Source organism: Camelus dromedarius, chromosome 15 (assembly GCF_036321535.1).
Source record: "Camelus dromedarius isolate mCamDro1 chromosome 15, mCamDro1.pat, whole genome shotgun sequence".
Classification (NCBI taxonomy): domain Eukaryota; kingdom Metazoa; phylum Chordata; class Mammalia; order Artiodactyla; family Camelidae; genus Camelus; species Camelus dromedarius.
In genome coordinates, this window is record NC_087450.1 from 44,973,439 (window position 1) to 44,999,651 (window position 26,213).

Sequence of the window (26,213 nt, forward strand, 5' to 3'; positions counted from 1 at the left end):
AATTGTATATCTTTATCTTCCTCTTCTTCCTCCACAGACTCTTTTTAGGGTATAGACTCATGAAAATACAGAGAATGGAAGTGAGGCCATCAGTGGACAAGGGAGTTCAATAATTTTTGGATGACTGAAAATGGCCAAAGACTGGTAAGTGAATTAGTAAAGTAGAGGAAACTAAGACTTGAAGGGCCTAGAGAGGGAGCTGATGGTGAGGAGTGAGCAGATTCTCCCCATGGAGCCCAGAGACGCAGGGGGCCTGGAGGCAGCAGCTTCTGCAAGAAGTGAGTTTGAAGCACGGGATAAACTTTAGGGAACTGGCTGAAAAAGATCTATGGAGAAATTACAACTCTAGATCCCGTCCTTATCCCACACAGTCAGGCAACCATGTTCATGCTAGAAACTGAAAGTTTTTTCTCTAGAGAAATTGAACCAGGACATCTCCAAATTCAAGGATTTCAGCAAGAGTAGAGGGCAGCTGCCTGGCTGAAAACAGGGTGATTAAGTATAACTCTACATGTTCAGAGTAAGGCCCTCTGCCAGTCTCCTTCCCTTACCCCACTCCCAGAAAGGAACTTTCAGGCATATGTCCCCTAGGTAGAAGATTCACTGGAAAAAAATTACTAGCTCCCAAGAGAAGTCCTCCAAGTATTGGCTTTTCATGGTCTCCCAATAAAATCTCCTGAGAGTAAGGCCCCCCAGCCAAAAATCCCTGCCCATACACATATTTGCCAATCAGGTTGATGTTCACTGTTACATAGGACTAAGTAGCCCAGGATCACCAGGAACTTGCAGAAAGTATCCCACGTGAAAGAGGGAGACCAAAGCAATAAATAAATAAATAAACAAATAAATAAACAAACAAATACACAAACAAACTCAGAGACAGAGATGATGGAAGGAGAAGAAAAACATTTTTAAAAAATTTTATTTATACATTTAACTAATAGCCTCAGAGAGCTAAAAGAAGGTGCATATCCATGAACAAGAATAATATGGTGGGAAAATGGAATAATTAGAGAATGATCAAAAGTAATTAAAAATTTTAAATGTGAGAGCTAAAATAAAAGATTCAAAAAAAGAGTAGGAAAATAAAGTTGAAGGTATACCCCAGAAAGTAGAACAGAAAGATAGATGAAAATTAGGAGAGAAAAGAATGTTAGAGGATGATTCAAGGAGTTTCAGAAAACAGAAAAAAACAAAGGATAGAAAATTATTTTTTAAATAATAACAATGTAAGAAAATTTTCCAGAAGAGAAGGACATAAATCTCCAAATTGAAAGTACCCACAAAGGGTCCAGTGGAATGGAGGGAAAGTACCAATGCAATGATTTTGAATTTCAGGACCCCTGGATAAAAGAAATAAGATCTTAGCTTCTAGAGAGAAAAGTCATGTCATATGTGAAGGAGTAAGAAGCTATGGCATCAGACATCTCAGTATCACTACAGGATGCTGAAGGACAGTAGTGTTGGGTACCCAAAGTTCAGAATAAAACTTATTTTTATCATAGAATTCTATACTTATCCAAATGAAGCATAAGTGTAAGTGTGGAATAAAGATATTTTCAAATACGTAAGAACTCAAAAAGTTTACCTCCCACACAGTCTCTTAGGAAGATAGTGAAGGATATGATTCAGTGAAATGGAAGAAAAGCCAAGAACAAGAAACAAAAAGATTCTAGAAAACAGAGGAGCAATTCAAAGAAGACTGATAAAAGGAAGTTCTAAAATAACACCTGAACACCAGGTGTAGAGAGCAGCCCATTCAAATTGAAGCAAGAAGACTAAGGGTACAGAGGCAGGAAGGGAAGATAGTGACAGCTTATTTGATACATTTGGTTATTTGGGAAATAAAAACATTGCTAGATATTTAACAGATACATAGAAAACATTTTGAATATTAGCAATAGTTATTAAAGAGTAGCTAAGCAAAAGAAAAACTATGGCAACTGTTAACTGCAAGAGAAACACAAAGTCAGAAGGAATGTAATTATGTAATATCGTTCAGCAGTAAACAATATTTACAGAGTCACAATAAAATAAACATTGACTATTGATTTAATTTTTTAAACCATGCTACACTTACATGGGAACATGAGACAAGAAATGTAAGAAACCAAAACCTCAATTACCATGGAGGAAATCAACAGATTAGCATCTGTCAAGCTCATACATACAAGACAAAGCAACGTCAAGGCCTGACTGATTTAACCAGTAAAAATACAATAAGCCACTTTAGACTTAGACAATATTTTATTCACATAGACAGCAAAAAGAAGAAGCCAAAGGTGCCAGCTCCCTGTGATCCTGGTCCCAAACACCAACAAACAAACAAACAATCAAACAAAAACTACATTGAAACAAAAAGGGCTGGATGACTGAAACATGAGTTGTGGGATACATGTTACTGAGAAGCCAATTCTAGACTGTAGCTAAGCAGTTTTATATTCTGCAGTTCTATTCTGAGGTATGGAGCTTCAATGATTTGGAAAATAGTAGTGAGGAAGCCTCCTAGATCATGACCAGAAAGATCAAAGAGATATCCATTCATCCATCTGTGGACATTTGGATGGTTTCTACTTCTTGGCTATTGTATCACATTTAATATTTTTAATATTGGGGGGGTAATAGCTCAGTGGTAGAGCTCATGCCTAACATGCACGAGGTCCTGGGTTCAATTCCCAGTGCCTCCATTAAAAAAACAATTAAAAAAAATTTTAACATTAGCTTCATCATATCAAGTTGCATTTGTTTGATATATTTTTTAAGTCTTTTTTAATTTGATGAGTCCCTCCCTTTTTATCCTTATATATGTTTATATACCTTATGTATATTAAATATTATATTATGTGTTAAATATATTTTAAAATTATACTTCTATATTCTATATTTTATATATAATATAGAAATGTTTTATATTTCTATATTTTCTATAATTTTCTATATCATATATGTATAAGAAATTGTGTCCTTTTTTTTTGTAGAATTTCCCATGTTCTGGATATTGCTGATTGCCTCTTTGTACTTTTCTTTACATCTTTCTTTGTACCCTGTATTTCCTGTGAACTGGTAACTAGATACAGAGTTTTGATCTGATTCAGGTTTAGCTTTTGGCCAGAATATATAATAGATTGTGTTGCATACTTTCATCAAGAGGCACATTATATATGAATGTCTCTCTCTGTGAGTTTACTGGCCATAGACAATCACTGCCTAAATTCATCATTTTATTAGGGCTTGGCAAAGTGATGCTGTTCTAAATCTCTTATTTCTTTTTCATTTGTTAGCTGGAATACTTCATCAGCCTTTTGCTCACCCTGAGTTCATATAGGAAAGAGGTTAAATGCTTAACCCCTTACCAGTTTTTAGAATGATGAGCTATATCCACAGCATGCTCCAGAGGTGACTATTTTTTTTTAAGTAGTGTTAGCTTGAGTTTTAATATCTTTGATGTATTTTAATCCACTGCAGTAATTGTCCTTATTGATGCCTAGACGACCCCGTCTCTGGCCAGTTAGAGCCTCTTCAAGTTGGTGCTACTGTCCTTTTGGCAAGATCCTAGTAAGTCTATGACAGTTTCTTTCTCTCTGATTTGACAAATTTTTCCACACTCGTCTTGTACATTATCCTATCCTGTCATCAGCTCTTTCCCCTAAGGAGCCCTGGTTCCTTTTAGTGGGACCTGGTATTTAGAAATCACAGTCTGGGCTGGTCACGGTCTCTAGGCCTTCTCAGGGGAGCTCACCTGGAAGCAGGTTATTTTACTGACTGTAAGTCCATACTTATATTTTCAACTCAAATTTAGGATTTTGCTTTATATTTATATTTATATTTGTATCTCTTTTCTCTTACACTGAAAACCTTTGATCCTAATGATGTTAACATAATTTCTTATTTGCTTCATTCTGCCTATACATAATAGTTTCAGAATAATATTAATATTACCAATAATGTGATTACCAAAAGAATTTTAGTATTTTACAGTTTTTGTTATCACTTCATAGGGTATGTTTCTCTATGGTCATACCCTCAAATCACTGTGTTTTAAAGTCTCTTGAAATAATTTTCTGAGTTTTGCCACCAATTTGATACATAGCGTCATTTCTTTTTAAAAAAATAATTGCTTTTTTTCTGTTCTAATTGTTTTATGATTATGTATAGTATTTATATGGCTCCAAAGTCAAGTGCGTAAATCGTTTACTCAGAGGAGTCTATGTTCTATCAATGACCTCTCTGAGCGGTCTCTCTCTCCCATAGAGAGCTTTTTTTAAATGTTACGGTTTATTCTTCTGCTTTTTAAAATACAAGCAAACACACATGTAGATGAATATTTTTTCCTAAATAAACAATACTATACTATACATATTTTATCTACCCTGCTTTTTCATCTTTACAAGATATGCTAGGTGTAACTCAAAAGGAACGTAGGGAGGTGTCCCTCATTCTTTCTCACAACGTCATAGTGCTCCATTGTATACGTATACCACAACTGAGTCAACTAGTCCCTTAGTGATGGACTAAATAAAACAGAATTTAAGATAAAAAGGATTATAACGGTCAAAGGGGGATCTTTCATACTGATAAACAGAAGAATTCACCAAGAAAATATAATAACTGGAATTTGAATGTTTTTAACAACACAGTCTTGAAGTATGTAAAGCAGAATCCAAAAGAGTTAGAGAGAATTTTACAAATCTATAAAGATATTTTGTTGATTTGTTCCATAAAAAATGGCTAACAATATCTCACCCAGGGTCTCAGAATACTTTTTAGACACAGCCATTGCATATCTGATCTTCCTACTTCCAGTCTTACCCCATCCAATCAATTTTCCACACTGTGACCTGAGTGATTTCTTTAGAACACACATTGGATCATGCTTAAAACCCCGTGATAATTCGATCAGGTGCCAAAAGGCCTTTGCTGCTCTGGCCCCACTTTTGTGTCCAGCCACTCCCGCTCTCACTGTCCTCTGGCCAGTCATACTGCACTGTCTGCAGATCCTCAGTATGAACCAGGGCTTCTCCTTCCTTGGGCTTTTGTGCTTATCTGTTTCCTCTGCCTAGAACACTGCTCCTCTTTCCTCTTCTCCTCCTCTTTCTTCTTCTTCAAGATAACTCTTTCTAATTATTTAGGACTCTGCTTAGGCATGACCTCCCCCGAGGAGCCTTTCCTGACTCCACAAGACTCAGTGCCCCCAGCCCCCTAACGTTCCCTGCAGAGCATCCAACAGCCTGCTGGCCTCGGGCCTGTTCTTTCTCCACTGTGGACTGTGAGCTGAGTTCTGGAAGGACCAGGATTGTGGAGGGGTTTTTTTTTGCCACTGTACCCTCAATCCCTGGCACATGCCTGATACATAGAGAGGTTCAATAAATGTTTATTAAATAAATCAATTTTATTATTAAGGAGTTATATCATTAAAGGAAGGGATTATATCATTAAGAGGAAAGGATTATACCCTCTTTATGTTACTGGGGAAGAGCAGAAGCCCAAAGATGGTAAAGAAACAATTCAGAAATCAGACGGAGGTAAACTCCCTAAATTCTGGTCTCTTAGCCAGGGTTCGGCCCCAGGGTCTCATGGGCCCATAATGAGGTGTCTAAAACTAACAAAACTGACCATATCCCTCACATATAAAAAACAGATGATCTCTGGGAATTCCGTAAGCAAAACAGTGCAAACACGAGCTTCTTGGAGATCTTCTTCTGGGAGTGTCAGTCAGACCTGGGCTTCATGGCCAAAAGCATGTAGGATGGTGGGAGATAAATGTGCCCCTGACACCAGCCCTTCCCTCCTGGGCTTCTTTCCCCAAACTCTACACTCAGTATCTGCTCAGGTGACTCTGGAAAGGGGTCTGTGCTCCTCTCCACTATGCCCTGCACAGTGAAAGCCAGCTTTCTGAAGCAGCAGCTCCATCCCAGGATGGGGGAGGACACTGGGGGGAGGGGACAGTGCAGAAGGGCAGGGGGATAACAGATGAGGCTAAATTAATTTTGGAAACTATTAAATCTTTGAAAAGAGAGCGTGTTTTCAGCAGGGACAGTGAATCACTGTGATTTGCAGACACAGGCACAAAGCAATTAGCCATCTGGATGCTGTGGCTTCCAGCCCCCCAACGGAAACTTCAAGTGAGCGGAAGGCTGGTCATTACCCAGTCCAGGCCCAGCTCTCCAGTCCCCACTGATAAGTCTGTGCCTCCAGCCGACTGGGAGCCCAGCAGCCTAGGACAAAGGGCAACTTGGCAAGAGTCACAGAAATATGGGCAGGAAATGCAACACCAGCACAGGGAGCCAGTACTACTTCCTTCTTCCTGTGAGCTCCCCTCAAAATCCATCATGACTGAGTGAGCAGTTCACTCACTTGACAAGCATTTGTTAATCACCATCTATCTCACAGGTTTTGTGCTAGGACATAAATTATGTCATTTAATCCTCACGACATGCACATAAGGAGCTCCACCTGTTGCACAATTTCTAGGGGACCCATTACCTGGTATTCTGTGTGAATAGCACTCCCTGGAGTTCTATACAGCAGAGCAACCTTGCTGGGAGAGATCATTATCTTCTTTTTTATTAAATTTATATAAGCTAAAATAACCCCACAGTTCACCCATTATTAAAAAAAATATTTTTTTTAGTCAATGAAGAAATAAAAGCTACAAAGAGGATATGCACTTGCTCACAGTAAGTGGCAGGACTGAGAATAGAACTTTCCTAGATAATCCATATTTGCCAACTGCTGCTCTGTCTGGCTCATAAAGTTGTGAGAACCAAATAATACACATGGATGTGAAAGGGTTTTATAAACTGTAGAGTGCTATACACAGCTGAGCTATTTTTATAAAGCAGTTACTCTGTTTCCTCTGACACCCTGTGACTCTCAGGTGCTGCTCCTCCATTCATTCCTAGGAACTGCTAGGGAGTAGAGGGCAAGCCCTTCTGGGAAGAGTCAGCGAGCCTCTCCAGGAGGAGAATGTACAACTGACCGGAAAGAGCACTTTGCTCAAGGAAGCCTGACTGGTCTAGACTGCGCTGCGGTTTGCAGACTAAGGCAGTTCTGGCCCCGCTGCGCCATGGGTTTGCACTATGTGTGGCAGAAAGACCAAGTGCAGCAAGGTGCTGCCTGGGAGCTTGCTTCCACTAAAGGGAGAGAAGCCAGGAAGGGAGACACCACCTAGACTGACCAGCCACTCCTGCTCTCAGTGCCCCACACCGAGGTGCACTGGTCCTCTCGCCGGCCTGAGCTGCGGGGGAACCATTGACCAGCCACCTCCTGCCCCATGCTTGGGAAAAGAGTCACCTCTCCAGAACCTCAGTGGAGAGCTGTTTTGCCCAGCTCAGGACTCTGCTGTGGCCTAGGAGGCCCCAGACCTGAACAGCCAGAAGGTTTTCATTTGCTCTCTGCATCTGCTGTCCATCCAACTGCTGCTGGGAGTACCAACTCTTTGAGCAGGAAAAAGTTGAGGGGAGCACAGAAAGCATGGACCAGGAGGCAGATTACCTGGGTGAGAACCCCAGCCGTCTCTCCCTGGCCAGGACCTTGGGCGAGGCTACTGACCTCTGCCCTTGCTTCCTTCATGTATAAAATGGAGTTAACGTTCCCAGTCTCACAGGGTGGTGGCGAGGCCTGAGTGAGATCACAGGTGCCCTTGGGGAACAGGTAGGAAACAGAACTAGGGAAGAGAGCTTCAACAATAAGGTTTCCTGACTTACCATGGCTGCCAAGTGGAATACAGTCTCAGGGTCACCAGATGTTTTTATTAGTCAAGAAAAATCAGAAGTCTGGATTCTTATGTGAACTTTTCCCATTTGCAACAGCCTGTGAGGACAGAACAGAGCGTGACTGCAGGCCTTCAGAGCGTGAACTCCGCCTGTAACCACGTTTCTGCTGGTCTCTGGGCTCACCTGTGCACCAGGTGTGAGTTTCCTTCCTCCTCTCCCTGCTTACTCCTCTCTGGTTGGCTCCCTAAGGCTCCGCCCTTCCCAGGTGATGGCTGTGGCCACATTGTAAACTGAGCTGGGAACAGCTCAGCCCTGGTCTGGCGTGAACCCAAGGCCCTGAAGCTGAGGGAGGGCAGGCCCTCCGGAGCTCTGAGGACAGATGTTCTCCACAGAAGCCGGCTGGGGACAGGACGCTGAGGGAGGGCAGGCCCTCCGGAGCTCTGAGGACAGATGTTCTCCACAGAAGCCGGCTGGGGACAGGACGGCCACCTGGAAGCCCCGTGAGCCTCTTCCCCAAGAGAGAGATGAAAAGGCGAGGAACCCGGATCTTCAGCCACAAAAATGAATGAATAAACGAAGGAATGCGCCACTGCTACCTCAAGCAGAACTTTGCTTGGCAGCTGGCGGGGAGGCGAGCAGGACTGAAGATTCTGCTCCTATCAATCGTGTTGACAGTTTCTAGAAGGCCTCTTGCAAAGATTGTTGGGGCCTTCGGCGGGGAGTCCTAGAGAAACAAACAGGCTTAGGGCCAAGCGAAGCCAGACGCGCCCACCAGCTCCCGATCCCCACCTCGTGCCTCGGATTAAAATCGGGCCGCGGTCTCCTCCCCCAGCGCCTGCCAGTGAACCACCGGGGCTGCCGGAAGCAGAAGCGCAGGCGCGGGGGAGGGCGGGGTGAAGGGGGTGGGCTCTTGCATCAAAGTCCTTCCCAGAAAGGGGCAGCTCCTTCCTAGCACTGGGCCTGCCGGTCTTCCCCACCGCCCTTTCCCGGACATCCCGAGTCTCTCTCTGCAGCCTTTCCCAGGCGGGGCTCAGGCTGCTCGAGGCCTCAGGAGCCCTCAGAGAAGCCACAACGGGAAGCACTTGGCCCCCAGACACAACCTCTGTTCTCTCTTGGTAGTTCTTGGGAAAGGGTGAGGAAGAGGCCTCCGCAGAGCCTCTGCCTTTCTGGGGGCACTTCCCAGGAAATCCTCCTGGTTCCCCCTCCCTGGTTCCTGCAGCTTCCCCTAAGCCCCTCCCGGGATGGAAGGGGCATGGCGTGTGCCTTCCAGTCTGCAGCTGCACTACTTGACCTCAGCGCCCATCAAATGGACGATGGAATAAACCTAAACTGAGGGGTATCTTACAAAGCCACAGAAGGGTAAAGGAGGACTGAGGAACTGGGAGAGACTACAGACAATGAGAACTAAATGCAATGCCTGATCCTGGATTGCATCTTAAATGGCGGGATGGCGGGGGCGGGGGGGGGGGGGGTGGAATCGCTGCTTTTAAGGGCATAATTGGCAAAATTTAAATATGGACTAAGTAATAAATAGTACTATTGTATCCATGTTAAATTTCATAAATTTGATCATTGAAATGTAGTTATGAAAAAGAAAGTCCTTTGTTTTCTCTGAGTATTTGGGGATAAAGGGGCATGTCTACAACTTAACTCTCAAATGGTCCAGAAGTAATAATAATAATATGTACATTATTATTCCTCAAACAGTTAAGCATACGGATGTCATATGACCCAGGAATCCACTCCGAGGTACATGTCCAAGAGAAATGAAAACCTAAGTCCACACAAACCCTTGTACATGAATAGTCATAGCAACATTGTTCATAATAGCCAAAATGTAGAAGCAAACCCGAAGTCCATCAACTGCTGAATGAATAAATAAAATGTAGCATATAGCTATATACTGGAATGCTATTTAGCTATCAAGAGAAATGAAGTATGATATATGCTACAATGTGGGTGAATCTTGAAATCATTATGCTAAGTGAAAGAAGCGAGTCACAAAAATGGCCTATATAACTCCATTTATAAATGATGTCGAGCTACAGAGCCAGAGAGTGGATTCACGGTTCCTTAGGGCTAGAGGGAGTTGGATTTAGGGGGAGATATCATAAGTGTATGTGGTTTCTTTTCTGAGGTGATGAAAATGTTCTAAAATTGACTGTGGTGATAGTTGCATATATCTGTGAATACACTAAAAGTCATTGAATTGTACACCTTAAATGGGTGAATTTTATGGGATGTGAATAATACCTCAATAAAGCTGTTATAAGAATAACAGTGTGTATATGCAGAGAGAGACAGAGAGAGAGAGCGATAAAGCAAATGTGGAAAAACATTAATGACTTAAATCCTGGAGAAGGATATTTAGAAGTTCATTGTACTATTCTCATAGCTGTTCTGAGTTTGATATTATTTCAAAATAAAAGGTTGATTTTTTTTTTAAAAGAGATTTAAAAGAGATTCCATTTACCTATCTTACCCCTAGAGGGTAGTTGCAGAGAGGCTGTAGTTCAAGCTCTGGAGTTTGAAAGCTGGGCTCCAAGTTCAACCCCACTATTTACTGTGTTGCCTTGAGTGAGTTACTTGACCTCTCGGGACCTCAGTTTCCCCATCTGTAAAATAGTAATGATGCCACTATTACTAACCAAGGAGAATTGTTGTGAGAATTAGAGATAGTACACAAAAAGCTCTTAATTTTTTACGTGGTAAGTCCTAAAAATATTAGCATTATTACTCGTTCCAAAATAATTTAAAAATAACAGTTTTCCTTTGGTATTACAGAAGTAATACATGTTAATTATGGAAGTTTTGGAAAATGTACACATACAAAGAAATAAAAATCATCTGTAAAGTCCAAATTCTGTGAAAAATCACTTAACATTTTTGGGATATAGTCAGGTTGTGGTGTATTTACAGCACATGTAATACAATATTGAGCATATTGTACATAGTGTTTTGTATCATGCTTTGTCCACTGCACCTAACAGGCATCTGCTGAATATTTACCACATATCAAGTACCGGGTTTGGTGCTGAGGATTCTGAAATGAATAAGACAGACATCAGCCCTTTGGGGCAACATCTAGAAGTGAGAGAGACTTATTAGCCAATAATTAGAGGACAATTTGATGAGAGCCACATTGGAAAAAAAAAAAAGAAAAGAAAAGAAAAGGGCCTGTCTGACTCAAGGTGCAGATGTTGGAAGGGGTTTTCAGAGGTTCTCAGTGGATAGACATTTCAGACAGGGAAATGGGGAAGTGCTGTCTGGGCAGAGGAAACAGTATGTGCAGACCAGCTGGGGCAGATTCATGGACAGTTTTGGTAATGGACCATGGTAGGAGGCAGGGAGGGATAGCAGTGTGGCTGGAACCAGATCATAAGGGGTCTTGAATGTCATGCCAGTATTTCTGGACTACAGCACAGCTGTCAAGGGACCTCTAACCTTCTAATTCTCCCTCATATCAGTATTTAGAGTCCCTACCTCTGAGGCAGATAGGCTGAGTTCAAATCCTGGCTGTGTGACTTTGGGCAAGTTACTTAACCCCTCTGAACTTTGATTTCTCACATAGACAATGGAAAAAAATAATAGACCCAAGTTCACTGGATTGTTGTGAAGATTAAATAAATTGACTGTACCTGTAACACGCTTAGAGCAATGTCTGGCACAGAGTAAGTACTAAGTATTTGTTACTAGTTTTCACCTATCTTCACCTCACTCCTCTCTTCTAGCAGCTGAATCTTCAGTAATTGAACTCCAAAAGATGTAATAAAAACATCAGGTGAGATGCCTAGGGCCCGAGGGATCACAGGAGTGGGCCATCTGCCAGAGCTGGAGCCCCTTCCAGCTAAGCCCTGGGAGTGAGGAGAGGTCAAACAAAGGAGCCTCCTTACTTCTGGGAGCCCTCACTAACATTTGATTCCCCTCTATCAGGAAGTCGTCCCCTGGGGCTGGGACTGGCCCACACAGCTGCCTCCTCCCTGGCAGGGAAAGCTGTGATGGGAACACTTTTCTCTAGGGAGGAAATGGGCAGGGAATGACATTTGTGTCCCCACCAGTATGCAAATCATCTTGTGAGACAAATGATTTTGCAGAAAAACACATCCTGTTCCCTCCAGAACATTTCCCTTGACGTCTGGGGGGAACCAGTTGGGGTGGTCAGGGTCAGAGCAACTGTTCAGGGAGCACCACCAGCCCACATTCCCCAGGACCAGACAGCTGGTGAGGAAGACAACCTGGAGGCTGGGCACCACTGGGCTTAGCAGCTGTAAAGGGAACTGGCCTAGGTCCCCTTTTCAGCTAGGCTCTCCCAGCCAACAGGGAAGAGAGAGCAGGTCTGGTGGAACAGTGTCTGAGGAGCCAGTAATCCTGGTTTCAAGGGCTGGCTCAGCCTCTAACCCTCTTTGTGACCTCAGACAAGTCATTTCCCTCTCTAGGTCTCAGTTTCCAGATCTATAAAATGAGACAGTTAAATTAGATCAAGCATTTGCAACTTAGGGAACATAGTCCTTTAAATTGTAAATAGGCTTCAGGAGGTTGGTGCTGCCCTCAATTGTCTGCAAATTTCTATATACATGTATATTTTTCTGGGGAATCATGCAAAGCTGTCATCAGTTCACAGAGGGGTCTGTCATCCAGACAAAAGTTTCAGTGATCTCTGTGGTCCCTCAAGCTGACTGCTGGGTAGATGGAAGCTTCTTGAGGACAAAGATGTGTCTTATAACAACAGCTTAATATAGGATCTCACACAGGATAAATACTTTCAGTGAATGAAGGACATTCATCAAATGCTAGATAATGGTCACAGCAAAGGATGGAGGTGTTCATTGGTGCAGAACCTCAGCTGTGGGAGTCAAGGTGGCCAGTGATCAGAGGGCTGGGGAGCGGACAGGGTGGTGGGAAGTGAAAGAAAGGTGTCTGAAAATGCATCCTGGAATCTGCACAGTTCGTGAGCTATCTGGCTTGGTTTCTCTTCTCCACTAAATAATGCACAACTCGAATTCCCCTGGGTTCCTTACAGAAGACTTAGCCAAGCCAGATTCAGCCCAGCGTTCAGCAACTAAATCCGTTTGGTTGCAAAAGCTGAAATTATCAAATTTCTTCAACCAGAAAATCCATCAAACCTGAAGGGTGTAGACTCACTGCTTGGTCTCCAGGGTCACATGTGCAGGAGTGAGAATAAAAGCAGGGGCCAATCCACCTCCTCATCCAGGACATCTCCAGCCCTGACCACCTTGGCACCATTTCTCATGGCCCTGGCCCCACCTGGACTTTTGGAAGGAAGATGCTCCCTTCCCCCTACAGCATCCTTCCGCTGCCTCTCTCCCCTCACACCTTCTCCTTTGCCTACAAATACACACTGGTTTCTACACTGGCCTCCCCTGGCCTTAATTAAAATGCCTTCACAAGTTTTTTATGATCAGGAAAAATGCTTGGGATTTGGTGCTAGGTGACAAGAAAAAGGGGAGGGGGGAATACAAAATTGTGCATTTACAGTAAAGCTTCAACCCCCAAATATAAACTATATAAAAATATGTATGTTATATACATTACAATATTATACTATTTGTGTATTCTATACTGATGTTTGTATAACATTATAATACTTTAATGCTTTGTCTTAAAATCATACTATTTCTCCCCTAGTTCTCCACTCAGCAAGTATTCTCAAGTGAGAGGTATTCTGGGAGCTCAAAAGCAGAGGAGGCACAGGGACTGGGGGTATCTGCATGGGAGGGGAGACCATGGAGAGGATAAGCGTGTGGTCTGAGACACAGAGGTTCTGGGCAGCCATGCTCTGGACCTGGCTAAAGGAAGCTCATCCTGCCATCACACCCTCAGGAGGCCAGGCCTGGGAAGAAAGCTGGTTGAGCCCTTCCAGGCAGGACCTCAGCTCATCCAGAGTAGAGAGGGGGGAGGGGGAAGGGCACAGGACTCAGAAGGACCCAGTTCTCTTGCAGAGGGGGTGACAGGGACTGAGATCAGACCTAGGGCTCAGGATTGAGACTTCCATGCCCATAGACCTGGGGCAGAATGCTGTTCCCCCAAGCGGAGGCCGGCCAGCACCTAGGAGAGGGGTGGGAGGGAGGAAAGGGTCTACCCAGTTTTCCCTGGGCTCACCTCGCAGGCTAGATACAGCTAGGAAAGTTCTCAAGGGAGAACTGGACACCACTTCCCTTTTTCTCCTCTGCAGGCTGGCTTCCAGCCTCACTTGTTTTCTGGAACCATTCTGTTTCCAGAGCATCATGGCTCCAACAGCACAAGTGGAATGTTAACACTGCCAGGGGCCCCCTTCCCGGAATCCTCTGCACTCTTGGTTTTCCTAACCTCCAACTGCCAATCATTCTTCCCCTGGACCAATCCTTTTCCACGGTGCCCTTCACAAATCCCTCCTTCCCTGCTGAGGGTACCCCCCAAGGTTCAGTCCTTGGGACTCTGCTCTTCTCTCTCCATGGGGGGGGCTCCCTCAGAAAACCGGGCTTCTCAGGGTTGTGGTTGACACCTCCATGTTTACAGCATAATGGAAATAGCGGAGGGGCATGTTCATTGGGTCACAGAGAGATTGCTTATGATATCCTCCTCACTTTGCAGAGGATGAAAGGATTCTCCCCCAAGGGTTAGGTGAGTTATGTGACTACCCCAAGGGTCACTCGCCCTGGGTGACCTGGCCCTTTTTGCCACCTTCTCTTCCCTTGTGGCCCCATCTCCCACAGCTGATCTGCGAGGCTATTACACTGGCTAAGGGAGCATTTGCAAACTCTCAGTAGCCTGCAAAGGAAGCACCGCTTAATCATGAGAGGGTGTGAGTGACTGGGTTGAAGATACTCCCCCTGGCCAACCCCACACCTGTCCAGGTCATTGTCAAACACTGTCCCAGCACCTGTCACGGCAACTTCCTGGGCCTAGGGAGGAGTCCTGCGCTGGTGATTTGTCTTCCCCTCCCTTTCTCCCTCTGTGCTTGCGGAGAGCATTGGGAGGAGAGGCCTTTGCAGCTGTCCATCTGTAGATTACTATTAAAATAATCACAGACTATGGTAGTGGTGTCCCCACTCAACCACTATCTATTATACCTAGCAGCTACCACATACTCAGAACTTTCATGGGTTCTGGGGATATAGCACTGAGCAAACAAATCCTCGTCCTATATTGTAATAGAAAGACACTGAACAAAGTATTTCAGCCTTGCATGACACCTACACAAACCCACAAAGATAATGCTGGCTCCAAAGCTTTCACTATGGAGATTTATTATTTTGCCTGCCTACAGCAGCACCTCCCCTCTTTGGCGGAACTGCTCTTCCACCACTCCAACATCTAACTATGCAAGGAGCTGCCAATCAAGTGTACTGCTCCACTGTCCACAGGGGTGAGTGTGTAACCCGGCCGGGGCCAGTCAGAGAATCCTAGGAGCCCCTTGGCCACAGTGATTAGTCTAGGAATGACCCAACTCTAACCAATCAGAATGCCTCCATAGCTTTAGCTTTTTCAGTTTTAAAAATTAAGTATAAATGCACAAATTATACATGAGTATGTTATCATTGAAAATAGGCAAAGCTGACAGTCTCCTACAATCCCCATCCCTAATTTTAGTCCCTCACCAGACCTTTTTCTATGCGTTTGGATGCATTTAGAAATATGTTATAAACATATACATAGATATATCTATTATTACTTCAAAGTTTTGTTTTTGTTTATGCTTGAGTGATACCATAGTGTATGTATCATTCTGCAAATCACTTCATTCATTCACCAAAATACCTTAGGAGTTGATGTCAATACATATTTCATTCTTTTTAACAGTTTCCATTTTTCCAGAATATAAAATATACCATGGTTTAAAAGTGGACATTTAAGTTATTCCTAATTTGGGGCCACAGATAACACTTCAAATAATATCCTTCCCGGTGTTTTCTTGTGCACATGTATGAGAGTTACTGGTCTGGATTTTGAGAAGTGGCATCACTGGAACAATAGGATCCTCATTTAAAATCATAATAAATAGCGCCAGCTGTCCATCCAAAGTGGACAATTCACACCCCCTCCAGCAGGGTAGCAGAGCATTAACGTCCCCACTTTCCTGTTCCTTCACCAATAGCTGAGAGTATCAGAGTTTAACACTTTCCAAATCTGATGATTGAAAACTGGAATGCTGCTGTTGGCCGAGATGTCTTAGGGATTTATGTCAGTACTGGAGCTGGTGGGAGGAGCTCTCTCCTCTCTGGCCCAGCCCTGAGAGCTGCAGAGGAACCAACACCCAAGAGGGTAGGGTGAGTCCCGTGGGTGTCCATGAACCCAGTTGTTCCCTCTCTGTTGTCTCCACAGTCAGCTTAAATGAGCCAACTCCATCTCCTTTGGGGCCCAAGCTAATTACAGCTGTGATTCAGTTACCTTCAGCCAAAAGATCCAACTCCTAATTACAATGTGTAAGTGACCAGTGTCTGTCATCCTTGTCACTGAGTTCACAAAGTTTACACTGATTCTCTAGTCTCATTGTTCCTTTTTTCTTTCCTTTCCTTTTCTATTCCTTTCCTTTCCCTTCTTTTCTTTACCCTCTGCTTGCTTTCCTCATTCACACATCTCTCGTCCCAGGCACCAGTTTCAAGTGTCCAAGTCACACAGGAGGTCCTTTTCAGGGAGGGTGGGGCAGAGCAGCAAAGTCCCTCAGAACAGCAGATGAAAAGACTATTTGCCTGACTCCTGGTTGGGATCTTTGCAGAGTGAACACAGACCTTCTTAGAACCCAGTTTCTCTGCCTAGGCCTTGTCAGAGATGGCCAAGGTCAATGTTGACAGAAGGGTCAACATCTGTTTTAAGGGAGAAAGTGTAAAAAAAAAAAAAGCAAAAGAAAGAAAAGGAAGAGAAAGAGCAAGAATGAAAGACACAGGGGGAAAAACCACCCTCCTGTTTTGTTTTGATTATCATACTCTCCAACGCTGAGTGAAAACTCATTTTGTTAAAAATCTGCATAGCAGTTGCATTAGAGACAGACACAACATAAAAACATAAACACAGGCTGTCAATGTTCTTTTGATGGTAGTATGTGTCTATTGTTTTATTTTATTAACAAAAGAATGAGAACAAGGTCCTAAATTACCTCCAAATTCAAAGTACAGGGAAGCAGCTCAACCTTTCCTCCCATAAACACACTGGGCTTGGTCTTCCACTGGCTGATCTAACACTGAAAGCAAGTCGCTGCCAAGGGTGTCTCTGGTTGACCTGACCCACGGTGCTGGAGGGATCTGAGAACAATTCTTTTCAGATACGAGGCCATTTCACTCGGGAATAATTCTGAGAAATAGAAGCGGGATTAGGGACAACACCCCCACGTCAAAAAGTAAGGGCCTTACAGAAAGAGACTGTGTCCTTCAAGGCTAAACAGTGACAGGAGAACGACCCAAAAGCCTTCCCTCCCAAGATTGGATATTTGGGAGAAAGCCGCAAGAGGAAAGCTGGCTAGGCTGGGAGGCAGGGGTGGGAATCGGGGGGAGGGAGGGATGTGCATCCCCCGGATGGCTGAAGAGCCAAAGGGAGACTTGGGAGAAGGGTCATGTACACTGAGGACTGATGCACAGAGTGAGAGGCTGTGAGAGGAGTGATGGCTTCTCATCGTGGCCTCGTAAATCTTCAGTTAAATGACCCTCCCCCCACATACACGCCCTACCCCCACCCCATGTTTGGTGGGAAAGGATATTTTTCTAGAAGCTGATAAAGGGGCTGAATTTAACATTCCATTTGTGGAGTCAAGACAGTCAGCTCACAAGCAAGAGAAGAAAACCTGTGAGGCATCTCTGTAAGCATATTTGTTCTATCCTGCCGTATCCCCAGTGTCTAGAATGGTGACTGGCAGGTAGTGGACGCTCAGAAAATATCTGTGGAATAAACACACACAACTCTTCACATATGCAATTTCGGCCACACACATCACTGTGTCTTCCTCCTTCAAAGTCTGGTTCGACAGTCACCGAGACTCTGCTGTGACTGACCCAGATCCTCACTCAGCATGCAGTACCCTGTCCTGCTGCCCCAGGAAGGTCCTCACCACGTCTGCCACCCACTCCAGGTCTGGGGAGGGTAGAGATAAGATGCATCCTGAGGAAGCTCTCCAAGGTCCACCAGTGAGAGCTGCCAGCCTGTCTGTCTTGCCTTTGGCCTGGGCAGGGCAGTAGACTTGTCCACCAGGTTCTCAAAGCAAGGCCTCAGGTCTGCCCCCTACCGTGGGAACAGAGAAACTTCTCCCAGAGTGTCAACTCCCATTACCACTTGGCTCCATACAAGGATGAAGTTGCCACTCACACGTGATAGGATGTCACTCTGGGCAAAGACTGAACCTCTCTCAGCCCCAGTTCATTCATCCATAAAGTAGGGGACGGCTGAAATACCCTCCTTGTCCACCTGACAGGAGGCGGTGAGGGTCGAATGAGTTCAGACATGCAAAAACACCATGAACTCTGTAGAGCCCAGGCCAGGGCTAACATAGGCCTCTGAACAAACACACACTCCACCACCCTAAGCCCACAGCAGAGCTTACAATTTCCCTTTTCCTCCAGTCCTGTCTGGGTCCCACAGTGCAAGCTGCCAGCTGGCTGAGGGCTGCTACCAGGCCTGGCAAGATGCTGCCGGCCAGAGCAGAGCAGAGAGCCCTGATCCCCTCCCTTGTTAGGCCCCACGATCAGAGGCAGAGGGCTGCCCACCCAAGCAGGGAACCACTGGCACGTGGAAGGCCACAGTAGCCTGGGTTAGATGCCTGCTGGGCTGAGCCAGAAGCTGGAAGGCCATCAGGGACAGGGTATGTCTCCCCAGGCGACCCTGAGCCCTGCATGGAGCCCCAGGGCAGGCGGAGGGATGCACAGGCTGGGTCTTACCATTGCCTCAGATGAAGGAAAATCCCCAAAGCCCTGGTATGCAGGGGCAGTAAGGTACTCCTATGGGTGTCTGTCCTGTATTTAGCAAATAAAAATACAGGACAGACATCCGGTTAGACTTGAATTTCAGATAAGCATCAAATACTTTAAAAATACAAGTATGTCTCATGGAATGTTTGGGATATACTTATACTAAAAAGTATTTGTTGTTGATCTGAAATCCAAATTTAACTGGACATCCCATATTTTATCTGGAAACCCTACCCCTCTACCATCCTCCAAGGCTAAAAGGGCTGAGGGAGCCCAGCCCTTCCCAGAGCCCGCAGCCAGGGCCCACTGGAGGTTCCTGGAACTCTCCCAAGAGGCCACTTGCTGGCTGCCTGCCAAGGCTGTGTCCTCAGTTCCTGGGTGGTGACCCGTGCAGCCCAGCCTTGGGTGGAAGGAGGAGAGGAACCATGACAGAGGGAGGACTAGGGGTCCCCTCAAGTCATGTCACCCTTGAGCCTCTGTGAGGCGAGAGTGACCTGTCTCCTTCACAGGGCCTTGTCCGCAGGGACGGAGGTCACGCCAGCTGGTGCTTTAACATTATGACCTGCCACCCTGTGAGGGTATTATTGTTGCAGGGCCAACCTGCATTGGCTCACCTCTTATGGGCTGGTGTCCCCAGTGTCCCTCCCTCTTCCCTGAGCCATCTCACCCACTGCCTGGCTCCAGTCACCATATAGAGAACGCTCCGACCCCTTGACAGGAATAAATATATACAATTTTCTCAGGGTTGACACCATCCCAGGAGCCACTGCACAGGCAGACCATCTGCTCTCCTCTGAACTAGGGAAACAGCCTCCCAGCTTGCCCTGCTCCAGTTTCCTGCCACACCACACCTGGGTCCCCTGCTGGAAACCCCTCAGTGCTTACCCACTGGTCTCAGGATAAAGTCAAAACACCTCATCTGCCTAGCCCTCAGGCAGTCGTACTACTTGTCATGTCACAAACTGGCCAGCACCGTCCCCCTGCCCTAACCCACTGTCCAACCAAAAGCATTGCAGCTCTGCCCTTCCCCGGCTAGCCTCGATCCACCCCAGCCTCGGTGTCCTTCATGAGTCTCTTTCATAGTTCCTTCGCATCTTTGACCTTCCATGCCCTCCCCTGTAGAAGGGTGGTATTTGCTGCCCTGCCAGGCTTCTTAGGGTCTCACAGAGACTCAAATGAGAAAAGGGATGTAAGACTATTTTGTCAGCAGGAAAGCTCTGTGAGAGGCGAAAAACAGACTGACAAGCGATCTGGGAGAGCCTTACAAGCCCCCTTACAAGCTGACCTCAGACACCCACAAGAAGCACAGGGGACAACAGGTGAAGGGACCAAGGACATTATGGCAGTTTGAGTGGGGGTGCATAGCGCCTGGGTGGGGGCCCCTGGTAGAGCAGCCATAACCTAAGCATGAGGTCTGGGGCTGCATGGGAGCCACCGGGGAGGCAGGGCATGATGAGGGGTGCAGGAGAGGGGGGGTTTGGCCCCCTTCTTCCAGCTCAGCAGGGTGAGTCATCCGGAGGTGTCGGCCCAAATCTTGCCTTCCTCCTCTGGAGGCTGAGCTGAAATGGTCCAGAGGATGCACCCAGAGCATGGAGACGGCAGCACGGGGAGTGAGTCACAGAGCTGAGTCAGAGCCCACTCAGCCCTTTTCAGGGCTCTGACGAAGGCTGTGCCAGCAGAGTGGCATTCTTCCAGGCCTTTCCCTTCGCGCACACACACGCTTCTCCAGGTCAATGAACTTACAACACGCTTCCCCTGACTGCTAGCCTCACTTATTTCCCAGGGTCAGAGAACTCCTACTTGGTCTCCATGTAACAGGCTCATAGCAGGGGAATGAGGGAGTTGGTCTAAGATAACCCCTCAACACTGGGAAGAGCTGGGAAGTCACTCCTTAGACACCCAGTGCCAGGACCCCCAAGTCTGAGGCCCTTGACTTCCCAGTGGGAACACTGAGCCTAAAGGTGTGTCTATGCTGATTCAGACAGCATTCTGTTTTCTTCTTTTCCAGATAAATATGGGGGCTTTGACACATGTAAGCATAACCTGAGCTCAGGGTCACAAAACAGGTTCTAGTCTGATCTGTCCATTTTTAGCTTGAAGACTGAATTTTGGCTTTGCAACTATAACAAAAAGAGCCATTTGCATGTATCAGAGAATATACAACATTAGAACTGGGATGACTTAGAAGTCATCAACTTCTAGTTTAACTGTTTTATTTATAGAGGTAGAAACTCAAGTCCAGAGAGGAGAAAGGAAACAGATTCTTTTGATCATTTCCAACCGTTTCCCAGCTCTTACAGAAATCTAACTTGTACTACAAAAAATAAACCACATTAAAGAAAGAATGAAAAAGAAAAATCACATTAATCCCAATATTCTAACATAACCATAGATAGCATAACCACCATTTTCATGACACTATAATATTCCAGCATGAGATGGTCATAATTCTTTTCATGACTTATTTAATCATTCCCTTATTGAAGGACATTTAAGTCATGCCCAAATTTTGCCTATCATAATGCCAAATATTACTTTTTCATTTATTTGTTTTCTTGGATTAGACAGACTCCCATGAGTGGAACTGCTCTAAGGTAAAAAGTATGAACATTTTTAAGTCTCTTGATACATGTAAACAAATGGCTTTCTTTAAGACTGTTCGAATTAAACTGTTCCCAGCAATATAAGGGCCTATTTTCACTGCATTTTTACCCTCCATTGGCTCAAAATAAAATAACTTGTCCATTTCAACAAGTGACCAAAATGTCACTTTGGAAAAACCAGCACCCCCTTTTAATTTGCAGTTAGTGCTGGCTCAGTGCATCAGAACCCCAGCCCCTGGGCTTTACATGAACTCAAGTTTTCTATCAAGTGATGATAGTACTAATATCATAGGGTTATTGTATCACTTAAACGAGATCATTTCTGCAAAATGCTTAAAACAAAGCCTTGCAGGTAGTAAGGATTAATAAATGTCAACTATATTATTATTTCATTCCAACATTACTTGTGGGTAGTCCCCTACCCACAACCTTAGCCACTGTTTCTTACCATGATTCCTATAACACCCAGCCGTCAGGGAACAAAGCCTGTGTGAAGCCGCATTAGCCACATACCTTTCCTGAGAATTCTGTTTGGCAAATCATAAGCCATTAACCCCAGAGTGACACAGGCATGATTCGGGCAGGAGTCAGTGGCGCAGGCACGCGTGTGGGCCGTGCGCCGGAACACGGATGAACGCCCATCCCACTCGGCACGGCCACGAGGACGCGCAGCACTTGAGACTGGCAAAAATGAGACAGCTTGTTTTCAGGAGAGCAACAGCTGGGGGGAGAACACCCCGGGAAGTAAAAATAAGAATATCTGATTTTTTTAAAAATGGAAATCTCCAAGCACTCATCATGCTTAGACTCTCAGATACCTTATGCTAATTTTCAGTGAAGAGAAAACAAAACTCACTTTTTAGAGAGAAAAGCTGAGTCGAAGGGCCCTCAGCTGAGAGCAATGGTGTGTGAAATTCAGTAGGACCTGCAGTCAGAACCACCTGGGCCCAAATTCTGGCCGTTCCCCCACTAGCTCTGTGAATATAGCCGAGTCAATTTACATTTTTCTGTCTCAGTCAACTGTAAAATGGGGATGATAAAAGTACCTACTTTACGGGATTGTGAGGATTAGGTCAACTAATATGAACACATAAACGCTCCATAAGAATGGGCTATTTTATGGCTGTTTGCTTTCAGTGGGCATGTGGCTTGGCAAACCTCACAGCCATCAGGGAACTTTCTGAGGGTCCTCCCTACAGACACAGCCATGGAAGGAGGGCCAGCCCAGGTCTGCAGGCAAAGCTTCTGCTTCCTCTCAATCCCTCCTGAGGCAAGGGTCCGGGTGAAGGAATCCCTGCCTGCTGGCCCTTCCTCAGGCACCAGGCCCTGGCAGTCTCACAGAGGTGGGGTCCGTGCCAGAGTCAGGGCCAGTGGAGGAGTTACTGCAGTTAGGCAGAGGGAGGCTGACCTTGAGGGCTGTTGCTCCTAGAATAACCTTGGATTCGATTGCCTAGGAAGGCAGTGAGGGCCTCCAGGCAGCTTCCTGTCTGGAGACCAAGGCTTTGCAGTCTGGAGGCTTGGAACAGAGGGGCGGGGCCTAGTGGGAGGGGTAGAAATGGAGGCGCTGGTGTTGGTGACAATGCAGGAGGGGACTTTGGGGAAGGAGAGATGGGGGAGGGGTATTGGGAAGATGGGGAGGAAGAGGCACAGAGGCAGTGGGGAAGGTGAGAGACCAAAGGTGGGGAAGGGAGGAGGAAGACAAGAGGGGACGTTGGGGGAGGAGAGGGGAGTGGGGCAGGGTAGAAGGAAGGGGGGTTGGGGAGGTTGCGGGGGACAGTGGAGGAGCGGGGGGATGACAAGGGCAGCAGGACCCCTTCTCCCCCTATGAGAGTGATTGTTTTCTGAGCACCCTTCCTTCCCAAAGAGAAATGCAGTCTCGGCCTTTCTGGCCTATTCTGGCCCCGTGGCAGATCCACACGCCTCCGACGCACTTGTCAGGCAGCCGCTGGGGAGGACGCGGCGGGAGCCTGAAATGCCACCTACTCCCCGGCCTCTCTCCCAGTTGATGCTTCTATTTTAGGCACCACATTATTTCCTGCTGTGATTTTTTTCAGCCTTCTAATTCGGGCTCTGAGGTAAGCCGTGACATCCGCTCCGGCTCCCGCAGCCTCCCCCTCCCGCCCCCTGGAAGCTGGGACTCGACCCTTCTGCAGGGACTCACTCAGCCACGCCTACCCAAAAAGAGGCTTTTAGGAGGGACATCCCCCCTCTGCTGGGTGAAAGAGTCCAGCTAGAATATATTTCTAGGCAAGGATTTAGAAAAATGACAGGGATGGATATAAATTATACCAGTGTGTGTCAGATCCACCAAGGGGACTGCTGATGCTTCCGCATAAGTGGTTTTCAACTTTTGGGGGGGACCAGGGCCCCTTTGAGAGCCTGATGAAAGTTATGCACCCTCTGTCCAGAAAATATCTGCAGGCAACCCCCACCCCCACACACTTCAATTCTGCTTCTAAGGTCAGGGTTGTGTGGGAGAACTTAGGTGTCCCAAACCCCAGGTTAAAAGCTCCAACTCAAAGGCCCTGAGTATCCATAGATCCGTCTCCTCTTGCCAGTTTCCTCCCAGTCAGACTCACTACTCCCTTCTTTTTCCCTCCCCTGTATAGGCCTCATTATATTTACTCAATGTGACTATATTTGCAAGATTTCACCCCTAAGTGGGCAAAGAGAGGGCAGATTATAAAGTGCTTCCTGGGCGTAGGGGTGTGCCCCTGGGTCTCCATCCTGGTTGGCTTCCTGGGCCTGCCTGACCCTGGCAGTGGAAAGGACTCTGCACTTGCATTTGGAGAGACTTGGGTTTGAATTCAACACTCAGTAGCTTTGGTACCTTGACATTCCTGAGCCTCCGCTTCACTTGCATGAAAGGAACTCTGATAATAAAGCTTCCCTCGTGGGGCCAAACAAGGTGCTGTAAGCAGAGGCACCTTCTCTGTCAAGGGAAGGGGCTAGTTTACTTCTTTTGAATCACTCAGACCTTGTCGTTTCCCCTAAGAGTGGGCAGCACCCAATAATTTTTTTTTAAATAACAGGTAAAATGAGCCCTAAATAAGAAAGAGTCTCCAGAAAGATGAGTGAGAAGTCAAGAGGCCATCCTCAGGCAAATACAGAGCAGCTGACATGGGAAATCAGCTTTTGAAATCTGGCTGATCTTGATTCAGAGCTCCCTTTTCCACAGGTGCTGCAAGGGGGCCCTCCATCATTGATGTCTCCCTCCCACCTTCCATGTTCCCTAGGGTGCCCTCTGGTTATGTCTTTCTTTCTCCCAGCCCTATGGGATGTCTCTAGAGTGCCGGCCTGAATATGCATTCTCAGCATGATGCCCTAATTGTCCAGTTCAGGGACCTTTTCTCAGTCCACTCTCCTTTGACTTCTGGGACACGCTTTCTGACACTGTAGAGGCTCTCTCTTCTTAAGCTTCTCCTGAGCTCCTACAGTGATACACCATCTTAGTCCTCTTCATGCCTCTGCTGTTTCTGTTGTTGCCTCCTCTTCCTCCTCTGTGCCTTTTTAAGGGTGGCAGTTACCCAGGGTTCATCACATTGCCTTCAGTTCGCCGTCCTCTACCCTTTGGGAGGGGATCTCATCCATTCTGGTTTCAGCTTTCTCCTCTAGGCTACCAGCTGTGATCTCTCTTGAGTTCCAATCCCAGTTTACACTGCCCACTGGATGATGGTAAGACCTGTTGTTATCTCAAACTCAACATATCTAAAGTTCATCTTCCCCCACCCAGCTTTCCTTCCTGGCTTCCCTTCTCTGTATGGGGCATGATATTCTCCTGGTCACCCAGACACAAGGGCCCCGTCAGCTATGACTCTTTCCCTTTCCTCCCACCTCCATGCAGGCACCAAATCCCATCCATCCCTGCTTTGGGATGTCTCTCTGGCATCCATCCCTTCCTCCCCTTTCCCACCTCATCCACCTAACCCTAGCTCTCAGCTCTGATGGCTGCAGCAGCTTCCTGGCTGGTTTTTCTGCCCATAGTCTCTCCATCCTTTAGAATAAGTTAACTTCTGAGTCAAGACCCACCTCCACTATAACTTCTTGACCATCTGAACTGCTTTAGTACATCCTGCTTGTTCCATTGACTTCGCCAGTGCATCTTATCTTGCCAAGGGCTCTCTCTCCTATTGCTATTTAGCTTTTCACATTTTTCACCTAATGAGAAGCTCCTGGAGTTCTTTCTAGCCCCTGATCTGAGCTTTCCCCGGACAAGCCAGCATCCCTGGCACTGCACCCTGGCACTGAACACAACTGCTTCTGATTCCTCACTGTCTCACCTGTTTCTCAGTCTGGCCGCTTCAGCCCTCTTTTTTATTAACCAAGGAGTGGCCTCCACCAGAAAGCAGAGAATCCTGATTCCAGTGCCTATAGGGACCAGCAGGGCATGAAATGGGTGAGGTGAGCCAGGTGTGTGCTGACAGGGAGTGGTGGGATGTAACCCCATGTCCCCAGTCCAGAGGGGTTGCTGCTACTCAGCTCTCTTCACTGCCATGAGGCCCAGTGTGGCCAGATTTTCCAGCTTTTCAAAAGAAACACCAAATTTGAGTTTTTATGGGAAACTTCCCAACTTTTAAAACTGTGTGCAGACCAAAACACAGCTGCAGGCTAAATTCAGCCTGCAGGTAACCCTGGACATAAAGAGTTCCTGCTCTGTAGTTATTCTTGATGTGGCAGACAGCACTTTGGACCAGAAGTTCCCAGTTACCGTTATGTCAGTAATGAGCTGTGTGACCCTGGGTAAGTTACATCCCTCTCTGGGCCTCAGTTTACTTATCTGAACAATGAAGAATCCTATTAAATGATCCCCAAAGCCTTTTCAATATGGTTATTCTCTAGTTCTATAGCTTATACAAAATAGTAATTTTAGGATTTCCCTGTTTAGGGAAATCCTGTTTAATTGAATTGCCTGGTTAATGAGATTTACCCTAAATACACAATGAACATAGATAACCACATTTCAAAGAACTAGAGTACAATAAGTCATTGGTTAACTGAAATTC

The 26,213-nt window shown here is 45.9% G+C and overlaps 1 protein-coding gene and 1 non-coding gene across 4 annotated transcripts in view; one reads left to right on the top strand and one right to left on the bottom strand.

The window, feature by feature from the left end:
• Window positions 1-2,228: 2,228 nt before the first annotated feature.
• Window positions 2,229-26,213, bottom strand: part of SLC4A1AP (solute carrier family 4 member 1 adaptor protein) — a 55,271-nt gene continuing 31,286 nt past the window's right edge. Inside the window, exons 15-17 of one of the 3 annotated variants that reach the window (XR_010384250.1) lie at window positions 10,189-10,330; window positions 7,899-8,439; window positions 2,229-7,812 (exon numbers count right to left, since the gene is read on the bottom strand). The gene's annotated coding sequence lies outside the window, so the exon portion shown is untranslated. Of the gene's footprint in view, window positions 8,440-10,188; window positions 10,331-26,213 lie in introns of all 3 variants that reach the window. The other 2 variants (XR_010384251.1, XR_010384249.1) reach the window with 2 other exon arrangements.
• On the top strand, window positions 2,615-2,687 carry TRNAV-AAC (transfer RNA valine (anticodon AAC)). Its single transcript has one exon. It is a non-coding gene; the product is annotated as a tRNA-Val (tRNA).